The sequence below is a fragment of the Ursus maritimus genome, unplaced genomic scaffold (genome assembly GCF_017311325.1).
Source record: "Ursus maritimus isolate PB19 unplaced genomic scaffold, ASM1731132v1 scaffold_21, whole genome shotgun sequence".
NCBI classification, from domain to species: Eukaryota; Metazoa; Chordata; class Mammalia; order Carnivora; family Ursidae; genus Ursus; species Ursus maritimus.
The window spans coordinates 46942126-46965795 of record NW_024424564.1 but is presented as its reverse complement, the minus strand read 5'-3'; the positions used below and the strand labels follow the sequence as shown (position 1 = coordinate 46965795).

At 57.7% G+C, this 23670-nt stretch overlaps 1 long non-coding RNA gene across 2 annotated transcripts in view; it reads right to left on the bottom strand.

Annotated features, from left to right (window-relative positions):
• Positions 1 to 10401: 10401 nt before the first annotated feature.
• The window catches only part of LOC103676391, a 49924-nt gene continuing 36655 nt past the window's right edge, over positions 10402 to 23670 (bottom strand). The window contains exons 1-6 of one of the 2 annotated variants that reach the window (XR_572087.1): positions 20501 to 20623; positions 17128 to 17256; positions 16230 to 16388; positions 15565 to 15815; positions 14600 to 14645; positions 10402 to 10791 (exon numbers count right to left, since the gene is read on the bottom strand). This is a non-coding gene — a long non-coding RNA (uncharacterized LOC103676391). Of the gene's footprint in view, positions 10792 to 14599; positions 14646 to 15564; positions 15816 to 16229; positions 16389 to 17127; positions 17257 to 20500; positions 20624 to 23670 lie in introns of those variants that run through there. The other variant, XR_572086.2, reaches the window with a different exon arrangement.

Genomic DNA, 23670 nt, shown 5'->3' with positions numbered 1-23670 from the left:
AAAAACACGGTATTTACAAGGTGCAATCGGGGGAGGCTGCCTGCCTCTCCCACAGAGCCCGGCACAATCCCCGGCTGTGGATGAAAGAAATGGCTGTGGCTTTATATGAGACGGGACATTTTCTGAGCCCTGGAGGAGAGGACGTGGATGGACAGGGAGAAGGGATGGTAAGGGCCTCAACTTGAACAGTGACCTGAGCTTCCTCCGTGGGGCTGGAATCACCACACTAAGTGTAGGTCCTGAATTTTGGAATTTTGGTTTTTAACAAACAGCAACCTCCAAACCCAGAGGCTTTATCATAGACTGCCGCCCCCCCTCCACCCCAGGACGGCCCCAGCTCCAGTCTGAGCTCTGCTGTTCTGTAGCTGGGGACCAAGTCGCCCTTTGTCTCTGAGCCTCAGGTGTCTGGAAAATTAGGAACGAGGATCCCTCCCAAGATAGTAGTTTAAAAAGATGAAGATTAAAAGATGAAGCAGGTGGGAAAGTACCTCATGAGTGAGTCCCTCGGCGCGACGACAGAGGTTTTTACTGTCATGCTTCCTTGCAATTATCTTGGCCAACTGCCTCGGAAGGCAGGCCGATGGGACACTAACGGGGCTTAGGAGGCTCGGGCCCCTGCAGCAGACTCCCGTGCGAGGGGCCTTACACGGAGATTCTGGGGCTCCGTCTCAGACCTCTTAGATCAGAGTGTCCACCTAGATCCACGGGCAAACGCGTTCCTACGGCTCTGAGTGAATCCAACAATTCCATCTGCGAATGATGGCTCCAAAGGGATTCCCGTGCATACCACCGGCGGGCCCCCTCCCCAAGCCCCATGGCCCTGGCCGCCAAGGACGTCCACTCAGATGGCCTATCAGCACGTTAATCTAACACAGTGCTCTGGCCTGTAGCTGCGCAGAACCTAGCCGCAGCACCGACGGGTTTAGCTGCGGACACCTCTATGCCCCCCATTCAGGCGGAAGAAGCTACTGAAGCCGAGACCTACGTCCTACGTCCAAATGCCAAAGATTTGTCATTGTTGATCTGCCGGGGCGGGGGGGGGGGTCGGTGTAGAGGCTGCTTTTAGGCAAGCCAGCTTGAGCGATGGAATGTAGAAAGGGGCCACAGCGACCCCCTGGCTGAATCCAGACGGGCCCATCAGGCGCCGCACCTCAAAATAGCCATAGGCCCTAACTGATCAGTGGGCTCCTTACAACCAGGCACAGTCACCATAATAGGGAAAATTCCATACGTCCCCATACCGCCTCACCTTTCCACTTTATTTCGTCTTTTTAAAATTTTATTTATTCATTTGGGAGAGAGAGAGGGAGAGGGAGAGAGAATCTGAAGCGGACTGTGCACGGAACACGAGCCTGACGCGGGGCTCGATCCCACAACCGTGAGACCGTGACCTGAGTCGAAACCAAAAGTCAGATGCTTAACGGACTGAGCCATCAGGCGCCCCACCTTTCTACTTTAAATACGGCCCCCAGCCACTGCCTCCTTGCAGACAGCCTCTCCTGGGCTGTCCTGCCTGCCGCTTCCTTGCGGTGTGTTCAATAAACTTCTATCTCCCTTCAAACAAACAAACAAACAAACAAACATCAGAGTCTCCAAGAAAGAGCAGCTCCTGGAGGCTACATCTTCACAAAGCCCCGTGCACGACTTCAGTGCCTCCTGCCCAGAACGTATGGTGTCTGGGCACCCCCGCAGTGGGCCTTTTAGGTCCACCAGCGATCCCTGCCGCAGGGGTGTCACCAACCAGGAGGAGCCCAGGGTGTTATGTGGGCCCAGAGACGGGGCTCCTCGCCAGGCTGAAGGCCAGAGAAGACTTCCCGGAGGAAGCGGCATCTCAGCTATGTCCTGCAGGAGCGGGTGCTACCCAGGCTGAGAGGGGCGGGGTGGCACAGGCAGAGGGCACAGCTGGTGCGGGTGGCCAGGGGTACAAGGCACCGTCCAGTGTGGCGGGAAAGACAGTCGGTGGGGGCGGTGACAGCCCTCCAAGTCCGGGAGGTACTAGGGGAGAACCACCACCTCTGCCAGAGGCATGGGTGACAGGTGTCAGCAGGGCCTCAGCAGGGAGTTTTGAGCACCTACTCAAGGATGGATAGGATTCTGGGGGTCGAAATTGGGGTGGGGACATCCACCCCCTTCCAGGGGGCTGAGTCAGGGCTGGCCCTCTGGCTCTCACCCTCCGGGCTTGCTGCTCCTCGTCCCTCCCTCCCTAGGCTCCTGAGTCTCTCCAGGCAGACAGGTGACCTCCCACCTGGCCAGGTGTGACCCTGGGAAAGTCCCACCTCCTCCCTGGGCCTGGCTCCCCGTCCAAGATTCCCACCCTCTGTTCCCAGGCTCCGGCAGGAAAAGCTAGGCGCCTCCGCCCCGTATTCCCGGAGGAGTGCTGCCACCCAGTGGCCACAGGGAGAAACACCTCCTGGAGCGCCGGAGCCCTATCTTTCCACCCCAGTCGCTGCCACCACCGCTTCCCCCTGCCACCTGGCCAGCTCTGGGCTGGCGGGGGAGACCACAAATCTCTGTACCCTGTGGGCAGTGGGTGAGGCTGGTCATACACCGTGCTGTGCCCAAGGTCCCTGCCCCTCTGCACCTCTGGGGCCCCAGCACAAGGCCTGACTCCTCACTGACTGACCGCTGGCTTCCAGGGCCCTGGTGAAGGTCAAGAAACCAGGGGTGGGCAGGTGAAATTCAGTTCAGTTCATCAGCACATAGAGATTTAAATAACGGGTTTTAGAATCAAATCTAATGACAGCAGTTCCCATTCATCAGCTCATGTAAAATCACTACAGCCCTTCTCTCCGTTCACACATTCGTTCATTCAGTAAATATGATGTCAGCACCTCCATGTCCAGGCCACGGGACACCTCCGGGAATAGGACAAGCAAGGTGCCGCCCTGACAGAGCTCACATGAGCCGGAGAGGCAGGCAGTGAATCCAGGCATCAGGAAATGGGCTCGTTCCAGCTGGCGGTGGGCGTCATGGATACTGCAAAATGGGGGTGGTGGGGGAGGACGGAAAAGTGGTGGGACTGGGGGTTTTTTAGTTAGGGTGGCTGGGAGAGCCTCTGAGGAGGTGACCGGAGACGGCTGAGAGGAGCCCAGGGACAGAACGTTCCTGTAGCAGATGTGAGCTGACATCTTGGAGGAACAGAAAGGCCAGGGTGGCTGGAAGCGGTAGGGTGTGGCATAGGAATAGGTCAGTGAGGCCGGGAGTGGGGGGCAGAGCCTATGTTGTTGCCACCCCTGTTTCCCGGACAAGGCTCTGAAAGGTTAGACACCTCCCAGTTCATCACTGGTGAGGCCAGGGTTTGAAGCCAGATGTGCCTAACTCCTGCCCTCTCTGATCCCTGTGCTTTCCGAGCTGTGTGGGTGTGGACGGGTGACCCAACCTCTCTGAACTCCAGCCTGCTCGTCAGCACAGGAGGGTCACACCTGCCACTGCCGAGCACTGAGAGGCCCCAAATCAAAAGGGGAGCCCAGTAGCAAGGGGTATGATTGTAGACTTTAGGTTGTTGGTGAGGGGGCCGACAGGCATTGGCTCAGTGGCGGCTGTGTGGCCCTGGAAACATCGCTTGACCTCGCTGAACCCTGGTCTCCAAGGGCAAAATGGGTATCCCAAGAGCCTGAGTGCTGGTTTTAAGTCAGACCATGACACTCCCTTGCTCTAACCCCTTCACCCACTTTCCATCACACACAAGAAAAAAACCTCAGGTCTTATCTCAGATCTGGGCCTGACTGCTCCCCTGGCACATGGCCCACTCTTCCCCTCTGCTCACATTCTGTTCCAGGCCCTCTTGCCATTCCTGGCACCTGCTGGATTGTTTCTACCTTAGGGCATTTACCCTTGCAGCTTCCCCTGCCTGGAACGTTCTTCCCCAGGAATGCTCATTCCCTCACTTCATCAGTGCCTCTACTTACAGGTAACATCTTCAGGGAACCCTCCCTGCGGACCAGCTCAAGCACGGCCCTTGGCTGGTCTCTCTGAACACCCATGTTATCGCTCAGGACCACAAGTTGCCCGCGGGCAGGACCCTGGCCTGTCCTGGTCACACCTGTTGCCAACACTTAGCACAGAGCTCAGCCCAGGAGAACATCTGATGGGTACCTATTGAATGAATGAATAACCGCATCGTCCCAAGCACTGCTCAGAGACTAGGGAGCGGTCAGAGACAGCGGAGGCCTTACGTTCCAGAATCAGGGCCCCAGACTCCACCGGCCTGGCACAGGGCAGCCGCAGGAGACTAGCAGAAGAAGGGCAAAGCAGTCAGACCTGTAGTTGGCCGGACCCCACCAGCTACGGCAGCAGGTCGGTGGGCATGGGGAGAGTCTCCCCTCCCCCAATCTGAAACAAGGTGGGCGAACAGGGCCCAGGGCCTGCACGACCCACCAGGAAGCTGGGCTTTGAGACAGAAGGGGACACTGGTTCAGAGGGTCAGCGTGGGGGCGACGGATCTGTAGAGGCCAGACCCTCCGAGCGACAGGAACGTCCCTCCCACTCGAGCAGCAGTGGCTGAGGAAGAGGATTACCGTTGCTCAGAGCCGTTTGCCTCCTTCCAGAAGCCCCTTCCCAGCTTCCATGGGGCTGTGGACCTCATTGCCCTTGGGGTGTGGGGCAGCTCCCTCCTGTCTTCTCAGTGGCCTCCTCCAGTGGTAGGGTGTGGGCTTCCGTGGGGCCCCGAGTCCCTCTGGCCACCTCCAAATGGGCTCTATTCCTGACTCTGCTTAGCATGCAGTGGGCTGACCCCTGACCTTCCCTCTCCTCCCCACCCACCCTTAGTGCTCTGCCCCCAGAGTTAGGTCAGTGATGAAAGCCTAGGGGGGTGGAGGGAGAGGGACAGTGCCCGATTGTTCCCCGCCCCTGGCAGCGAGGTCCCGCTGGCCTCAGTGTGACTGGCTCTTTACTATCTCAAGTTCTCTCCCCCCCCCGCCCCACTCTGTCATTCTCTCTTTCCCTCTCTCTAGGTCATGAGCTCCCAGGCTCAAGTGGGATGTTAGTAGCCATGAGGATGCCAGGACATCCCCAGAGATTGGGAATCAGCAGGTCCAGGATGGGGGCCCATGGTTCAGGCACAGGGCAGGGAATCCTGGGAGGACCCCACTTTGGAAAGAGCCTGGGACCAGAGCCAGAAGACCTTGGGCACCCCTGGCCTTCTTTGAGGCCGCACTGAGTGTGAAATGGGATCTTGGGACGCTTAAGAGTGAAGCCAGCCCCACAGGAAGGCTGTGAGGATGACATGTGACAGACGTGAATGCTTCTGCTCCCCCCTTCCCTGCTGATCTGTCACACCCCCACTTCTGTGTCAGGTCTGTCCGTCTCTCTGTCTTGTCCCATCGGTCGAGCAGTCCATCTTTGCTCCAGGAAACACCACAGTGGCCTGATCACTACAGCTGTGTAACAAGCCTTGGTATCTGGCAGGGCAAGTGCCCTACCTTCTTCTCCTGTGAGAGTGTCGCAACTATTCTTAGTGCTTTGCCCTTTCTTACTGCTTTTAGAATCAGCTTGACAAGCTCCACCGAAAGCCTGTGGGGGTTTGATCAGGGCTGAACTGAATCTAGATGGGAATTTGGGAAGAACTCTTATCACACTGAATCTCCCTGTGTGAGCTAATGGCTGTCTCTCTGCATTTCCTTAGGTTTCTTTCATTCACCTTTTTTTTTTTTAAGAAAATGTTAAGTGTACAAAAAGAGAAGAGGGTAACAAAACACTTTTTACCGGTTACCCCTCGTGGCCATTCTATGTTCACCCATAACCCTGTCCCTTCCTGCCCCTTCTCCTTCGCCAGAATTCCTTGTTTTCAAGCAAACCTCTGGGGTCTAATTCTTTAATGTCTTCTAATAATGTTTTTAAATTTGGGGTCTTACTGGTTGTTCTCAAGTAGTTACAGATGGAAGGAAGTTGCAAAAAGAGAATAGGGAGTTCATGTGTGCTCTTCACCCAGCTCCCCCCAGCGGTGACGGCTCGCGTCGCCATGGTAATTTACCAAAACCTGGAAACTGACAGGGGCCCATCCACCGACCTCGTTCAGGTTCCGCTCACTTGATAGGCATCCGCGCATGCGTGCACGGGAGTGAGTGTGTGTGTGTGTGTTGCCATGCAGTTCCCTCCCTCGTGTGGATTTGGGTAACCACCACCGGGAGCCAAACACTGCAAAGACCTGTGGCCCTACTCGTTTGCAGCACCCTTCCCTCTCTCCTCCCCACCCTTCCAACCACGGATCTGTTCTCCGTCTGTCTCTATGCTTTTGTCAGTTTGCGAACGTCCCATGAATGACACACACAGAACGTAACCTTTCCACATGGGCTTCTTTCACTTCGCATAATGCCCTGGAGCTCCATCCAGCTAGCTGTGTGTATCAACAGTTCGTTCCATTTTATTGACGAGTGATATTCCGTGCTCTGGATATACTAATTTTTAAATCATTCACTCACTGAAGGGCATTTAGATGCATTTAGGTTTTTGGGGTTTTTTAATTTTTTTAGTGAGGGCTGTGCCCAATGTGGGGCTCGATCTCACGACCCCGAGATCAAGACTCGCACGCTCCACCGACTGAGCCCGCCAGGCGCCCTTCTTTCTTATTTTTGACTCTTACAAATAAAGCTGCTGTGCATAACCGTGTATGTACTTTGTGTGGGTATTTTCCCTGTAACAAATGCCTAGAAATGCGGTCTCTGGGTCAGATGGTAAGCGTACATTTAGTTTTTTTAAGAAACTGCCCAACTATTTTCCAGAGTGGCTGCACCTCGGTAACGTTTTATGCTTTTCTTTGTAGGTATTCTTTTTTTAGATTCAATTTTTTTATTATTGTAAGTGGAAGATTTTTTAAAATGAGACTTTGCTTGCTCTGATGTTTCTAACTGGCGATTGCTTTTCACTGAGATCTGATTTACACAATAGAAAATTAATCATTTTTAAGTGTACAGTTCAGGGGCGCCTGGGTGGCACAGTCGTTAAGTGTCTGCCTTCGGCTCAGGGCGTGATCCCGGAGTCCTGGGATCGAGCCCCACGTCAGGCTCCTCCGCTGGGAGCCTGCTTCTTCCTCTCTCACTCCCCCTGCTTGTGTTCCCTCTCTCGCTGGCTGTCTCTCTCCGTCAAATAAATAAATAAAATCTTTAAAGAAAAAAAAAAGAAGAAGAAAAAAAAGAAATACAATTTCTCTTTTAAGAAGATCCTCAGCTTTAAAAAAAAAAATAAGTGTACGATTCAGTGGATTTTGTGATAAGATGTACAACCATCCCCACCATCTAATTCCAGGACATTTTCATCACCCCAAAAAGAAATCTTTACCCCTTGGCAGTCACTCCCCATTCCTCTCTCCTCCCCCTCCGCCCCTGGCAACTGTTAATCTACTTTCAATCTCTATGGATTTGCCTATTTGGGAAAATTCGTATAAACGGACTCAAACAACACGGGGCCTTTTGTGCCTGGCTTCTTTCGCTCAGCGTACTGTTTTCAAGGTTCACCCACATGTTGCAGCCACAGTTAGTTTTTGGTGTTGCTTTGATATAGGGATATCCTGTATCTCTGTCGGGTCTTGTTCATGATTAATTTCATAGATTATTTTGGGTTTACTAACAAGACAATCATGTCATCTGCAAGTAATGCCAGTTTTGCCTCTTCCTGTCCAATCCTTACACCTTGTCGTCGTCGTCGTTGTTGTTGTTTTCCACCTCTTACTGCCCCATCTAGGACCTCAGGTACGATATTAAATGACACATGAATGCGGGCGAACTTTTCTTGCCCTGGATTTCAAGGGATTTTGTCCATTGTCCCTTTCAGGACCACGTTGGTGCTGGGTTTTGTAGATAATCTTCATCAGTTGAAGGAAGTTCCTTCCGATCCAATGTTTGCCAAAGCATTTTTATCATAAGTAGATGTTGAAAATTATTGCCAGTGCCTGGAGGATCATGTGACTTTTCTCCCTGAATTTATTAATGTGACAGGTGGCATTAATAGATTTTCAGATGTTAAACCACCCTTGCGTTTCTAGAATAAACCCAATCGGTCATGATGTGTGTATCCTTTTTCTTTGTTGCTGGATTTGTTTCGCTAACATTTTATTTAGGGTTCTTGCACTGAACGTCACAAGCGGGACTGGTCTGTAAGGGCCTTTGGACGTACTATTAAGTGGAGAAGAGTCATCTCTGAGCTAAAGTGTCTCTCTCAGAAGACCTCTGTCTCTCTCGGGTTCCTCTCTGTCCCTCCCCAAACGTGCTGCTCCTGCGGCTGGCAGAGGGTAGGGGCCACCACCCGATCCCCCACGGCAGCCAGAGAGGATGGGAGCTAGAGAATAAGGACCTTGAGCTTCGGAAGGGCCCACAAGGCTGTGACTCCCCAGACCAGCCCAGGGGGTCCTGGGCCTCTCATTGAAGAGGGAGGCTTAAGAGAAATCTTCCCCTCCTTTCTTCTTCTGGTGGGGAGAGCCCTCCAGAGGAAGTGGCTGAGAAGGGCCCAGGGTCAGGGGTTAATGACCCCATTGTGCTCAGGGCTGACGGATGGCCCAGCTTGTCAGTGGCAGGGGCAGCCCCAGGGAGATCCCCTTCCCCCTCCCAGCCATCATCTGAGGGAGGCTTCCCCGCTGGCCTTTGATAACCGCTGAGGGCCGCCCTCCCTGCCATGCGGACGCCAGGCCGCCACTTTGGTGGGGTCTGGTGGCTGAGGCCCCAGAATGCGGGTCTTTACCGGTTCTGCTGCCCCCCCCCGCCCCCATTCCCTACCGCCAGGCACTAAGGGGCCGCAGTGGAACTTCTGACCAAAGGCGCTGGCCAGGCTCCTCGCTCCCCTCTCCCCCTTCCCCCCATCTCGGGCACCCAGGACAGGTTGTCCCATGCCAGCCCTGCCCCTCTGGTGAGCGACCACGTCCTCAGAAGTGACCTGGTGCAGCCCAACTAGCCCACATTTCAGATGGGAACCGGGTACGACCTGGTTTAGGCTCTCCGCAGGGGCAGCAGCGAGGGGACAGCCAGGCCCTAAGACTTCCTGCTCAAACGTGCCCCTTCCAAGGCCAGGACTGGACACTGAGGTGAATCAGATACACCCCCCAGGGGCTCCCAGGCTGGCAGGGAGGGGGGTCAGAAGGTGAAGAGAAAGATAGCGGTGTGGTAAATTCAGTAAGCACAGCGTCCTATGGGTGTCAGAAGAGGAACCCCTAGGCAGTCAGGAGGTCAGGGAGGCTTCCAGGAAGAGATGATGCTGGGCCGATTCTAAAAGGGTGAGCAGAAGTTAGACCAAAGCGGGGAGGGCACAGCAAGGAAAGGCATTCCAGGCAGACGGAACAGCATAAGCAAAGGCACAGAGTAAAACCAGCATGGGGTATGCGTGAGCCCTAGCAGTTCAGTGGTGAGACATGAGGCTAAGCAGGTCAGCAGGGCCAGGTCTTCCAGGGACTGATGGGCCCTGTTACATGTTTGGACTCGGCAGTTTGTCACTCGGGTGGGGAGAAGAGCTGAGAGCCAGGTTCTAATTGTCTCCATCCATCCATCCATCCATCCGTTCTTCATTGATCTGGCTCCCTGAGCGGCAGTGTGACCCAGGACAGGTCACATCTTCCCGAACAGCCTCCCACAAGCTGCCCCCCCCCCGGCCCGCCCCAGGCTGCCTGGCCCCGCCCACAGACACACCTCCAGTGAGGCCTGCGGGTGGGGGGGCGGTGCACAGGCTTTTCTCGGTCCCAGGATGCATCGCGTGTGGGCGACAGGAGCTGGAAAGGCAGGGGTTTGGGGGGCATAACAGGCCTGCTCTTTGATAGCAGCATTGTCCACGACAGCATCATGGAGCCGCAGCAGCCCTGGGTGGCCTAACGGGGACTTCCTGTGACCTGGCGGGGGGGGGGGGCAACCCCCTCAATGTTACTGGGTTTCCATTATTTGCCGTCAACACACCCCCCTAGCTGACCCAAGCTCTGCCTCCAGCTGCAAAATGTATACACACACTCCCAGGCCCTAAAAGAAGATTTTCCAGAGACGGGGGCTCCTTGAAGACGGGAGACGCGCCGCGCCTTTATTCAAATAACCTGAACATCTCAAAGCGTTTATGGTAGAAATCTGGAAATGCGGTAACGACGAAGCCCTGAAAATGTGTCAGTCACTCACAGTTGCACCCCCCAGAAATAGCAAGGTTCGCGCTTTTGAGTTTCTTTCAGGTTTTTGCCTGCAGTCGTTAAATGAGGTCGAGCTCACAGCATGTAGTTTTTTCTTTTTGCTTTTTATTGAATTACACACACGCCCGTAGCGTGTCACATCTTGGTTTTCACTTCAGATGAGACCGAAAACACTTCTTAGGTCATTAAAATTCTCCATAAACATCATTATAAAAAAATATTTATTTATTTATTTATTTATTTATTTATTTAGAGAGCCTGCGAGCTGGGGGAGGGGCAGAGGGAGAGAGAACCTCAAGCAGACTCCCTGCTGAGCGTGGAGCCCGACTCGGGGCTCGATGCCATGACCCTGAGGTCATGACCTGAGCCGAAATCAAGAGCCAGATGCTCGAGGGCCTGAGCTCCAGGGACTGATGTTAGGCACCCCTAAACATCATTGTTAATGGCTGCATCAGACTGTGCCCCAGGACCGTGACGGTCCCCGACCGCTGAGCATGAAGGGGGCGGCCGGCAGTCATACGCTACATCTTTGTATAGAACTGTTTATACAGAGTTCGCTTTAACAAAGCGCCATGGAAATCGGCCTCCCCTTGTACCCGGTCGAGGCGGCGGTAACGGAGTCCAGTTGGCGTCCCTGTGTCTTGTGGTGCGCAGCCGCCAGGCAGGGACCTGTCCTGTGCTTACCCTGTGGCTCCGTGTCCTCCCTGGAAAGTAGGTGGCACAGGCTGTTATCAATGAGGCCAACTTAGCAACTTTGTTTGTTGTTTTGTTTATTTTTTGATAAGGATTCTCGACATAAGATTGACCCTCTTAGCAAATTTTTAAGTGTAAGCAACTGTTTTCTTCTGCCTGTGTTGTCCCTCTGTCTGCACTTTTTTTTCTTTCTTTCTTTCCTTTTTTTTCTTTCTTTTCTTTCTTCCTTTCTTTTTCTAAGATTTTTATTTATTTGAGAGAGAGAGAATGAGAGAGAGAGTGAGCACAACAGGGGGAGTGGCAGAGGGAGAGGGAAAGGGAGAAGCAGACTCCCCGCTGAGCAGGGAGCCTAGATGCGGGACTCGATCCCAGGACCCTGAGATCATGACCTGAGCCAAGGCAGATGCTTCACCGACTGAGCCACCCAGGCACGCTGTCCGTGCTCCTTTCTGATGACCTTCCTCTTATTCAGCTCTGGGCTCTGAAATCAGAGCACCCAGGTGTGGAGACTGTGTCGGAAGGGGGAGATCGGGGGCTGTGGGTGCACGGCTCCCTCGGGAGAGGTGCTGATGGATGGGGAGCCACAGCAAGGCCTGCCCTGAGTCTGGTCGACTCAGCCCTCCCGGGAGGGGGCACAGGGAGTTACGGGGCGGTGCTTGGATATGTGGGACAGCATATAAGCACGCAGGCCATCGGTGTCAGGGCCTACTGTGTGCGGAGCTGGGGACCGGCAGCCAGTGGGGCAGAAGGGAGTGCGGCCCACCCCTGAGGGAAGGTGCCCGGAGGCCACGGGAAGGGTCTGGGAGCCTCTCTGCCTCCTGCACTGGGCAAGGGAATGACAGGCTGCCCCAGACCAGGACAGGAACACCTCCGGAAAGCGGCAAATAAGCTTCTGGACGACAGGCCCACGGCCCCTCAGGACATGAGCACAAGGCCTGCGCTCAGAACACCCGGAGGAGAAAGGACGCTGTCATTTTAGACCCGGGCCCCCCTCAGTCCAGCGGCTGCCTGTGCCAGGTCCTCCCCCAGCTTCACCCAACCTCTCTGATCCCCAAGATTTCCTTCTTCCAGGGCCTTCTGTGGAGACACCAAACCTCAGGACCCCCCTGCAGCCCCTTACCTCTCCACTCCTGTCCTCCACCGCAGAGGAGAGGCCCCTGGGCAGGAGTCCCTTGACCTCCCCTCCTTTGGCCTGCAAATGACTTTGCAGCTCCCATCCCATTCCCTTCCCTCCCTCCAGCTGGAGGGCCCCCATCCAGCTCAGGACCCCCCCCTCCAGGAGCCCCTCCCCCACATAGCCCACCTCTGTGCTGCACCATCACTTCTAAGAACAACCCATGATCCTCGCGTCCCCTTCAGCTATTACCCTCTAGCTCCCCTTGTCTTCCCGGCCTCCGAGCTTCCCTGAGGACCTGTCCCCACCTGCGGTCTACACTTCCTGGCCGAACGCCCCTCCACTCTCCCCCCGCCCCTGAGCCTGCTCTGGTGAAGGCTCCATGCATGGGAGCCCCGCCCCAAACTCTCTCCCTGTCTCTCTGAGCTACTTTTGCAGGCCACCCGCCTTCTGTGACAACACGTCCCCTTCTCTGAGCCCCTCCGCCTGCTCCCAGCTGGGCGCCTCTCCTCTGCCCGGGCGCCCACTCTCCCTGAGGGATCATGACTGAACCGGCTTCTCCACGCTCCCGGATCCCAGTCTCCAGACCCTTGAAACCAACTGTCTCCTCCCGGGGGTCCCTGAGGACTTCCAACTCCACCTGCCCACCACCAGACTGACCTCACCACCTGCCCCTAGGACTGACCTCACCACCTGCCCCTACCTGGCCCCCCACCTGACCTCTCAGGCCACACCCACACCCACTAGTGTCCCCAGCCCTGTTGCCACCCCCCCATGCTGTCTGTCCAGGCCCTCTATTTTTTTTTCAAGATTTTATGTATTTATTTGTCAGCGAGAGAGACAGAGCGCAAGCAGGGGGAGCAGCAGACAGAGGGAGAAGCAGACTCCCTGATGAGCAAGGAGCCACATGTGGGACTCGATCCCAGGACCCCAGGATCATGACCCAAAATGAAGGCAGCCGCTTAACCGACTGAGCCACCCAGGCGTCCCTTCCAGCCCCTCTGTGCCTCTTCAGTCAGAGCTGTGCTCATCCCCTCTGCTCTCCAGACCTCAGTGGCTTCTCTTCCAGCCCTCGCATCTTCCCTGGCTTCCACTGCCTGCAGAGGAGAGCCCCTTCTCCCCCCGTCCAGCCCCCTCGTCTCCTGGGCCCCCTACGCTGGCCACACTAGATCACCAACTCATTCCCCAGGCGCCGCCACTTCCACTCCCCAGGCCTCTGCTCCTGCCGGCACCCCACTTGCTACCTGTCCCCAGAAACTGAAGCCCAGCCTGGGCTTACCTCTCCCTGTGCCCACGTACCTTGCAAAGCTGGCAGTAGCAAGCTTCTTCCCCGGGAGCCCTATGCCCGGGGTCCTGTCATCAGGCAAAATGTCTGTCCTCCCCGGTGGGCTGGGAGCTCCCCAGGGCCTTCAGCTCTGACTCTGCCCCTCGCCCAGCCGTGATGGCGGCACAACGGCTCCGCCATCGAGCTCTCACTGAGGGGCAGCCGCGCCCCAGGCCCTGAGCTCACAGAATGGAAACAGCCTCGAGGACCAGGCAGCTTGTGCCAGGACGCCCCAGCCCCTGCCCCTAACGCCCAGCTGGACATTACCATCCTCCGCGTGCCGACCCCTGGCCCTTATCCCTGGAACCTTTCTGCTCTCCTGCTGCTCACCCCATCCAGCCCTCCAGCTCTGCACCCCTGGGACCAGACCACGTGCCCTTCACCCACCGTCAGGCCCCGCAGAGGTCCCGAGAGCAGAGCTGGCCCCATCTCCCTGCTGGCCTCCTCCGACACAGAGACAAGGCCTGGGGCCCGTGGGGGTGGCGCAGGCATGGGGAGGGGAGCTGACCGGACCACGTACCAAAGGGGCCAATGAGGCAGGCCTGCATCGTCCTCCTCTCTTCTGCAGGTGCCCCCACCGCTGCTCACACCCAGCAGCCCCCGGAGCCTCTCTACATGTCCCCAGCCTGGGCCTGGGCGCTGGGTCAATCGCAGCCCCGGCCACCGGGGCAGTTGGGACCTCTCACTGTCCGTTGGGACGGGAAGTAAGGATGGTAACGGTGGTCCTCACAGGGTTTGTTGGGAGGGTTTGACTCAGGTAACGCGAGGGCTCAGGTAATGTCCCGCGTGGAGCAAATGCTGTATAACGTCTGCTACACCAGCTCCGGGGGGGGGGGCTCCTCCATCCCACACATGCCTCCCACTTGCCCCCAGAGCTCATTTCACCTTCGGCCACATCCCCAGCCCAAATCTCCCGGGCATGTCCCCCAGACTCAGCGTGTCCTTCCTCCCCAAGCCTGCCTGTCCTGTGGTGTCCCTCGCTCAGGAAACGCAATGACCTCCACCAGGTCACCCAGGCCAGAAACCGAGGGGTATCCTTGATGCCTCCCGCCCTCTGCCCCCCACCTGTCCCCCACCAACTGGTCCATCTGTTCAGACTCTGTCCCCTCCCCCGGTGGCTGCCCAAACCATCGCCATCCCCAGCTCAGGGGTCACTGGGGTCTGGCATCCAGGGCACTTCCGTCCCCCGCTCACCAGCCTCGGGGCCTTGGGCAAATCACCTCTCTGTGCCTCGGTTTCCTGGACAATAAAACAGGGGTGACCATACCGCCTTCTTCATTAGTTTGTTTTGAGGGTTATAAGAGTAAAATGCCTGAAGCCCTTAAGCCCTTGATCGACGTTGGTATTCTCCTCTTGCCCGGAAGACCCCGCTCCTCCTTACCTGCTCCCTGCCTCCATCTCGCCCGCAGCCTCGCCCACAGTGCGTCCTGTGCACGTAGCAGAAAGGGAGAGTAATGGAGCATGGGCATCATGCAGGACACCGAGCAAAGCCCTGCCTCAAGCTCCATCCCTCCGCCATTTCGGCACCCCCAAGAGACAGGGTTGTTACCCTCGTTTTACAAAGGAGGGAGCTGAGGCCCAAGGTTCTATGACTGGAGTTAACCACTACCTCAGGGTACACTGTTGGTATTCGTGTATTGATTTAAGACATTTATTGAGCACCTACTGTACGCCAGGCACTGAGCTGGGTGCTGGGAAAACAGTAATAAACCAGACTGGCACAGACCCAGCCCATATGATCTTTCCAGAACACAAATCTGACCCCTTGAAAATCCTCCAGTGACCCCCGCACTGCCCTCAGGATCTAGTTCATGCACCGTCTCGGGGTACACTAGGTCCTCAGGAGCTCCCCGACTACCCTCGGCAGCCCACGCGGTTCCTCCCCTGCCCACCTCTCCCACCTGCCCTGCCCCCACTCTGCTCTGGCACACTGGTATGGCCCCTTCACCCCATCACACACCACTCACCTTCTCCCCAGCTCCAGCCCCAGCCCCACCCCCTATGCCAGCACCCCTCCCAGCTTCGGTCTCAATTTCTTTGCCTAGTTCACTTATCCTCATCTTTTCAGGTTCCATCCTCGGTCACCTGCTCCGAGAAGCCTTCCTTCCTCAACCTCCCAGCTAGTGGTGAGCTCCCAGGTGCCCTGTCGTGCAGCATGCTGGCTCTTTACTGGGTTCTCTCTCCTCCTGGACTGTGGCTCCTTGAGGGCAGGCCCAGGGATGTATTCAACTCTGAATAAGTCTTCCCTCTCTCTCTGTTCCCCCCAGCCGCCCATCCACCCATCCACCCATCCACCCATCCATCCATCCATCCATCCATCCATCCACCCCAGTCTACCCATTTTACCTCTTCTCGCTGTGGCCCAAAGGCCGCAGCCCCAGCTCTGTGGTTACGGGCGAGTGCCCACTGCTAGCACCGCGAGGAGCTCTGTTTCACGGCTCTGCAGACACGGGGACAGAGTGGACGTCTGAGGCACCTGAGCACAACCTCCTCAGGGCTCTGGCTCCTGTGATTGCGGACAGGGTGGCTGGGGCTGCTGTGATCGACCTAAGTCTCCTCCCCAAGCCCCTGGGCCTCTGCAGGGGTGGGCAGCAGCCCTGGAAAGAGACAACCAGAGCTGGAGTCGGTTGGGTGAGCGCCAAGTCCTGGCTGTGTATCCTCTCTGTGCCTGTTTCCTCATCTGAAAAATGTTGTCGTCGGCCTGTCCCTGCCTGCCTTGAAGGACTGTGTGAGGGGGCAAAGGAGGGGACAGTGGACAGAGACTGAATCCCCTGAGAGCAGACACTGCAACATCTGACTGGCTTCCTGACACTCCCATCTTGGGCACAATCTGCTCCATTTCCAAAAACAATCCGGTAAATTTGGTTTTAGGCTTCTATCTCAGTGTTTCCCATGGGTCAGGGCATACTCTGAGGGCTCTTTCCTGGAGAGGTTTTGGGGCGGGGGGAGCACAGGGCTCGGTCCAGTGTCAGCACCTGCTCACGGAGCCCCTGGTTGGAACAGACACTTACCCCACGGAGCCTCAGTCTCCACCTGTGGAAGGAGGGGGTCACTCCTGCCTTGGGGGCTGTTGTGCTGGTCAAGCAAGATGGTGGATGTGGGAAGATGTCTTGTCTCGGAGCAAGGAGGCGGCCCGGGTGGGGGCGGCCAGTGGGAGGGCCCCCCTCTCCCTGGAAAATAGGAGGTGCACCACAAGAACTCCTGTTGAGCTCCAGCCACCCCGCTGTGGCTTCCTCAACCCCGCAAGCCTCTCAGAAGCCAGGGACCACCTGGAATGGCCGCTCTCAAAATGGCCGCCGCGGCCACAAGGCCCCTTCTCTCCCTGGGCGCCTCGGGAGAGGGAGGGCACTGCGGCCAGACCACGGTCACTCCTCGCAGCCCAGGGGTGCAGTGTGGGGCGGGAGGCGGGGAGGAGGGAGTCGGGGTGGGTGGGGGGCCGGGGAAGAGCCAGAGAGAGGGGCAGGGAGAGGAACAAAAGGTCCCTTTGTGGAGCGGAGCAGGGAGAAGAGGGAGCGCATTACCCAATGCCCAGAAGCCATGTTGGTAACAAGAGAACCATTCTCTGCTTCACTTGGAAAACAACTTGGAGCAGAGAGAGACAGGGAGAGATTTAACCCCATGGGCGCGGGCCGCAGGGGCCTGAGGCCACTGTGGGAGGTGGGGAGGGAGCGAGGGCATGCTAGGGGGCCTTTCAGGCCCTCAGCAGGGCGATTTCCTGTCTCCCAGGCCTGGTCTGTGGATCCCAGGTCCAGAGGCCCAATATGGCTGCTTGGCCAAGTCCCAGCAGCCTTTGGACCGGGGGACTGGAGCCATGGCTCCTGGGCCTGGTCAGACCAGTTGACCCATGCTTGCTCCAACTCCAGAGCCTGGCCCACCCCAGCCTCGGGGAGGGCTCCCCTGAGTCCTTACATCTTACGGCTTCAGGTCCTGGGGCTGGTCGGACCGGGTTCCAGGGCCACCAGCCTCCACTTGCCTCCTTCTGCTGACAGGGAGCACATTTCCTCCCGACGAAGTCCCTTCCTTGTTGCACAGTGTTGCCTGTTAGAAAATTTTTCCTAAAATTTAATTAAATCTCTTTCATCCCTACCCAGCTTTCTCCTCTTCCCCCACTTTCCAGCCACCAGCCCTGGTTCTCAGGCTCCTAGAGACCACATGCGGTAATGCAGCCAAGAAGGCCCAAAGAGCTCTGGTGCTCTGGGCACCTCACCTATATTCACTTCATGACCGTCGCCACCCTGGGGTCAGCTGGGCTCGAGTGAGCTGCTGTCCCCTCTGCTGGTGCTACTTGTTCTAGAAGCACCTAACCCAGGGCCACACAGGGGAGGCACCCCATGGATAAGCAAAAGAAAGAGGTCTTTCCCGCCTCCCTTCTTCCGTCCTTCTACAAACAAGAGTTGGGCGCTAGTCATGTGCCCAGCACTGTCCTAGCTCTGGGGTCACAGCAGTGGACAAAACAGACCACTCCTGCCCTCATGGAGAGAATGTTCTTGTCAGGATGGACAATAAACCAGCAAATATACAAGCTAATGTCCGGTGGCCACAAGCTCTCTGATGGCAAACAAAGCAGGGTCCGGGGAGGGACAGACAGGAAGGGCGTACATTAGAAACGGTGGTCAGGGGAGGCCCCGGGAAGGGTGTGCTGTCTGACAAAGGTCTAAATGAAGAGAGGAAGAATGTCTTGGGCAGAATGTTCCAGACCGTTAAGAGTAGCATGTGTGAAGGCCTTGAGAGGGAATGTGCCGGGGAATCTAGAAGCAGCCAGGAGGCCAGAGTGGTGGGAGCAGAGGGAACGAGGGGAACAAGGCGAGACCAGGGAACGGGGGTCAGATCATGGGGTGGAGGTGCTGGAGGAACCCAGGTGTGAGGGGCCCGCAGGAGCTTGGAGCAGGGAGTGGTGTGGTCTGAGTTCCATTTTGACAAGGACACTGTGGCTGCCACGGAAGGAATAAACTGTAGGAGGTCAAGGGTGAGGGCTAGAGACCTACCAGCCCCCCCACGCCCTATGTGCTCCCATCCCCGGCGGCCACTCCCCCATGCTGCCCACGCCCTCATAAGTATGGTCCAATCATTCTTTGAATTCATGATGACCCGGAACCTACTATGTGTTAAGAGGGGAACAGGCAGGTTCCTAAAGAGAGCAAGGTTGCCCCTCCGGGAGTGGTTCATAATCAGGGGGTTCCGGGCCCCCACAGTGGCACCGTTGGAGGGTGAACCTGGCCCGTGGACACCCAGCTTGAAGAACAAAGCCTCTTCTTTGGGAAGTTTTCACAGCCTCACAAAGAACTCTCAGGACATTGCCCCCCTGAGCCCCGCGCTGCTGAGATATTGCAAATGGCCCAGCAAAGCAGGGACCCACCTCCCACCTCCCACCTCCCACCTCAGGCCCGTCCCTGGCTTCCCAGAGCCTCAGGTTCCTCGTCTGGGAAAGCACGCACACCTTGCAGGTTTGATAAAACTCAGGGGGTAGAATCTCAGCCTCTGGGAGGTGAGTGATGGCTCAGGGTCACCAGCCGGGAAGGGGCAGAGCCCCGCTACCCTAGTGACAGCTTTCCCTGTACCCTCTGTGCGCTCTCAGGGCAACTGCGGGTACCTCGGGTACCTCGGCTCAGCCCCGGTCAAGGTCAAGCACCTAGAGCAGTGGGGTGGGGCGGGGCAGTGGCTACAGAGAATAGTGACAGTCTCAGGGGACCCTCCAAAGGCAGACAGGCCAGAGGGTAGGGAAGGAAGGCTGCATGGCCCAGAGGGACAAAGGCAAGACAGACTCCGGAGTTCCAGGTGAGCAGAAAGGAAACATGTCCCTACTAGGCTCCAGCCCGGGGCTCTGCACCGGGAGGCAGGTGACAGACAGAGACAGAGACGGAGAGACAGAGAGAGAAAGTGCAAGTGAGTGCTGTGTTCCTGTCTGCTCCCCACCTTGCTGTGGGCCCTGGGCAGACCCTTGACCTCTCTGACCTCCACAGCAACTCTCCGATGGTCCCTTATCCCTCCTGGCCCCTTAGGAGGGTAGCAAGGGTTGGGCATATGGGTGGGTGTAAAGCCAGCATGGAGACTGCTGCTGGGAGGGGACGCAGCTCCTGGGCTCCTGTGGGTTCCAGGCTGAGCACCATTTACAAGATAACCCAACACAGTGGATTGTGGGGCAGGCGGTGCTGACAAGAGAGGGAGGGAGATGGCTAAGCAGGGAAGGCTTCCTGGAGGAGTCAAGCTGTAGTTGTATGTATTAGGGAGGGTGGGGAGGGTTTGCGCAGGAAGGCCTGGAGACGGAAGGACCTCCACAAGTAAAGGCACAGAGAAGGGAACCAGCTTGCAAAGCAGGAAGTGACATCAGCTCCCTGGTTGGAGAGGCAGGGTGGGGAGGCTGGGGTGGGATCCTGGAAGGCCCCTGCTCCCCTGGGCCAGATCCCCAGGTCTCACCTCCCTGCCTCCCAGTCTCAGCTTAAAGCTCCTGGTTTCCACCTGGCCTGGAGCTCTGTCCCGTGCGTCTTTGTCGGCCAATCACTGTCCAGAGCCATGAGGGCTGCCCCTCTAGGGAGCCCTCCCCCACCCCGGCCAGGTGGGGAATCCCTTCCCTGGGAGTAGTTCATTCAGTCCCAAGGGAAGGAACTATTATTATACCCATTTTGCAGAGGAGGAAATTGAGGCGCAGAGAAATATCAGTATCGCCCAGGGTTGTACAGCTGGTGTGAGGCCTGGCTCCTGTGAGCTCTTCCATTCCCTCCCCCACCCCACCCTGCGCTGGGCACCTGTCTCCTCAGAGCTAGTGCAGGAGGCTGCTGGCTCTGTACCTACCAGCCCTGCTTCACTGGGGAGAAAGCTGAGGCCCAGAGAAGGGCCAGGACTCGCGGGCCAGCACACAGCGTAAGATGGCTGAGTGGATTCCGAAGCCAGGAGTAGCTGTCCCCACTCCTGCCACCATTTGAAAAGGGCAGACAGGACCAGGACACACAGGTGAGTGGAAGGGGAGAGGCTGGGCCTTGGGCCCAGGGACAAGGGTGTGGGCAGTTCTGGAAGGGAGGACAGTGAGCCCAACCTGGCCAGGCCTGGGGAAGTCAAGAGACGGATGGCCTGTGGCAAGGCAGGAGGCCTGAAACGGTGGTGGGAGGCAGCAGGAAGAGGGGGGTCTGGCTGTGGACAACAGATCGAGCTGAGAAGGGGCCGCCGGACAGGCTGGAGGGGGACTGGGAGAGCCGGTGGGGAGGTGGGGGAGGGCACCGCACAAAATCCCAGGATTCGGGGCCCCGCCACCCCCCCCCCAGCCCTGCCCAGGTTTGGCTCTAGGTACCTGCCCCTTGGGCTTGTGCTGGAAGTGGGGGTCAGGCGACGGTCACGGGCCTCTCCTACCCCACAGTCAGAGGGGTTGGCCTCCAATGGAAAGAGCACTGGAGACAGTGAGGGTCACGCGGGAAGTCACCCAGTGCGGGCCCAGTGCCCTGGCCCACGTCACACACTCGTCCTGCCAGCGCAGGACGGAAGCCTCGAGGCCCTTCCATGTGGCACTGTCGTCAGTTGGAGGAGTCACATGGGGGGCGGGCAGCGGGGCTCCCCCCCCCAGGCGCCTTCCTGCCTTCCTGAGGTCTCCCCGCCTCCGCCCCGCCCCTCAGGATCCTGCCACAGCTCTTGAAAAACAACTGAGGGAATCAAGTGGAAACACAAATCCGCCACCCAGTCCCTCCCGCTCCCTCAGGCCGACCCCCACCCCAGGGCACCCGGAGCGGGCTCGGCCCCAAAGGCTGCACCCACGCGGCAGGGTTTGCCTTGCTGAGGCCCAGGGGGCACAATTCTCAGTCCCGGGCTCCCAGCAGCTGGGCCTGTCCCCCCATCTGGGTCCCACGGAGCCAGCCCCTCCCCAGGTGGACATGGGCCCTGGAGCTTGAGCCCCTCCCTCCCTCCCTTCAACCTCTAGAGTCTGGCATCCAGGGCCAGGGAAAGCCCAGGCCTCACTCTGGCGAAGACTAGCTGGTCACCCTGGACAAGCCCCTTCCCCTCTGTGAGCCTCGGCTTCCTCATCTGTCAAATGGGAGTGACGAGCTGCCCAGGGCCCCCTCGCGGGGCTGGTAAAGCAAGACCAGGAACCAGGGAAGGCCAGCACTGTGTAAACTGTAGAGCGCGGGGCCGCAGAATGTGGCCTCCTAGGGTCAGGGAGTCAGCTCTATTCAGGGGACATGAATTACAGATGGCAGAAAGGGTCCCTGAGGTTGCCCACCTCTGACCAGCAGGGGCCCCTCCCCGGCCCACCAAGCCCTGCTCAGCCTCGCCCCTTCCAGCACCGGCCACCCCAAACATCAGCCCATCCTGGGCCCTCTTACAGCTCCACAGAGAGGCGGCTTCCGGGCCAGAAACACCATTCCGAAGAACCAACTCTCTCTCCCCTGTGAGGCTTCCTGATTCTGGGCCGAGGGAGGAGCACCCATGGCCCCTTGTACACCCCACAGTATGGGGCCTGTCGGGTGTGAGCTCCGCGGGGACAGGCTCTGTCTAATCACCCGAGTCCCCGCCTCACACTCAGCGTTGGGTCTCCCGAACAGATGTGTGCACAGATGTGTGCGTGAGCGCTCGGAGACAAGCCCCAGCGACCTGGGAAGTGCACCCCCATGCTCCACTCAGGGCCCCCCTCCTGCCAGTCTCTCCTGGGCACACCCAGCCTCCCTGCTGACAGACTCAAGGGCTGCTAATCCCCGCCAGGGGACAGGTGTGCATTTCCAGGGGGGACATAGCGGCGACATCGGGGAGCTCTGCTGGGGAGATGGCCGTGACAGGAGAGGAGAGGATGCTGGCCGGTCAGAAAGTGGGCAACGCCCTCCCGGCTGCAGACAGAGGGGACCAGAATACCAGAGAGGGGACAACGGATGTGAGCAACATTTTGAAGGAAAAACTGTCGTGGCTGATGATTAGCCGTGAGGGGATAAAGAGGCGGATGAGTCAAAAATGACTCCGAAGTTTCACGCCTGGGTCACTGGAGAACAGTGGAGCCATTGACAGAGCAGAGGAGAGGGTGGGGGCTGGTTCAGGGGCAGGATGGTGACTCGGGTTTGGGACATGGGCTCACAGCGTTTGGGGGCTGGAAGAAGTAACCTCAGAGGTCATCCAGGTCACACACGAGGAAACCCAGGCTCGGTGGGGAGCAGCCGCTTGGCCAGGACCCCGGGCAGGTCGGTGTCGGAGGCAAGGCCAGGGACCTGGCCGGGGTCAGTCCCTCACCTAAAAGAGTGTGAGGCCTATGCCTGGGCTGGGCTCGGGCTGGGCTCTGGAGCCCCCCAGGCAAGTCAGACCAATCCCCACCTTCAGGCATTCACCGTCCCGTGGGAGAGACAGACATGGCCATAATTACCACCTGATTGAAGGGGTACCCACCAGGCATGGGGGGGACTCAGAGGCCAAGCCTACTGGGAGGACTTGGGGGAAGGGGCGGTAACGAAGGAGTGATAACACTCTCACGATGATCAGAAGTAGGGCTCTAAGTGCCAAGTGCTTCTCACGGAGCCATCCTACAAGCTACGCCGTAACATTGTTCCCATTTTACAAATGGGGTTGAGAAAGACTAAGATTATCCGGGGCCTCACAGGTCCTGTGCTCTTAACTCTGCTTCTTGGAAGGGGTGCGCTGAAGCTGAGGCCTGACAGAGGAGTAGAGTTTGCCAAGAGACAGGAAGGGAGAGGGTGGCACCAGGCAGAGGAACCAACTTGTATCAAGGCCCAGAAACCCGCTCTCCCCTGGCAGGGTTTGAGGGATTGGTGGTCTGTAGCGCAGGGCCTCCCGTGGGGCTCTCAATGCCCCCAACCCTGTCCCCAGTCCCCTCACCTCGAAGGACCCCTCCTGCCCCAGCACCAGCTGGTGATCTGATGGATTTTCAGGCGAACGAGCTGGGGGTGGGGCTGGTCCCTACTCCCAGGGAGCGGTTGCCCATGCTCCCGAGGCCTTCCCAGCTCCATCCTCTGCCTCCCACACTTCCCTGCTGCATCATCATCTCAGCCCAGAAGGACCCCGAAAAGCAAGTCAGCCCAGAGGAGGGAGAGGTGGGCCTGGGTCACCCAGCACGGGACCAGCTGAGCCAAGGCTCAAACGCACAGGGCCTGGGGGCTCAGAACCCCCGAGTGTGGACAAACCTCTCAGGTAGGTCTCTATCCCTAGGCTCCCACGCGAAGGTCACACTGGAAGCGAACCTGGAGAGAAGGGGGCTGAGCACTGGAAATTACAGCTGATGAACCTGGGGGATGAGGTGTGTAGGAGTCAACTCATACCAGCACGAGAGAGCCAGTTGTTAAATTTTCTGGAACATTCCAAGCCTGTTGATGTCAGCTGGGAAGCTTGAAATTGGCCCTGGTGGGAGACTTTACATTGTGGAAATCCGTCCCTGGATGGCCACCCTCTCCCCCAGCAGGCTGGTCGTTAAGCATTTACCAGCACACCGTGTCCAGGCTCCCCGGGAGCCTTCTGTGTTCTCTTAAGCTCCAA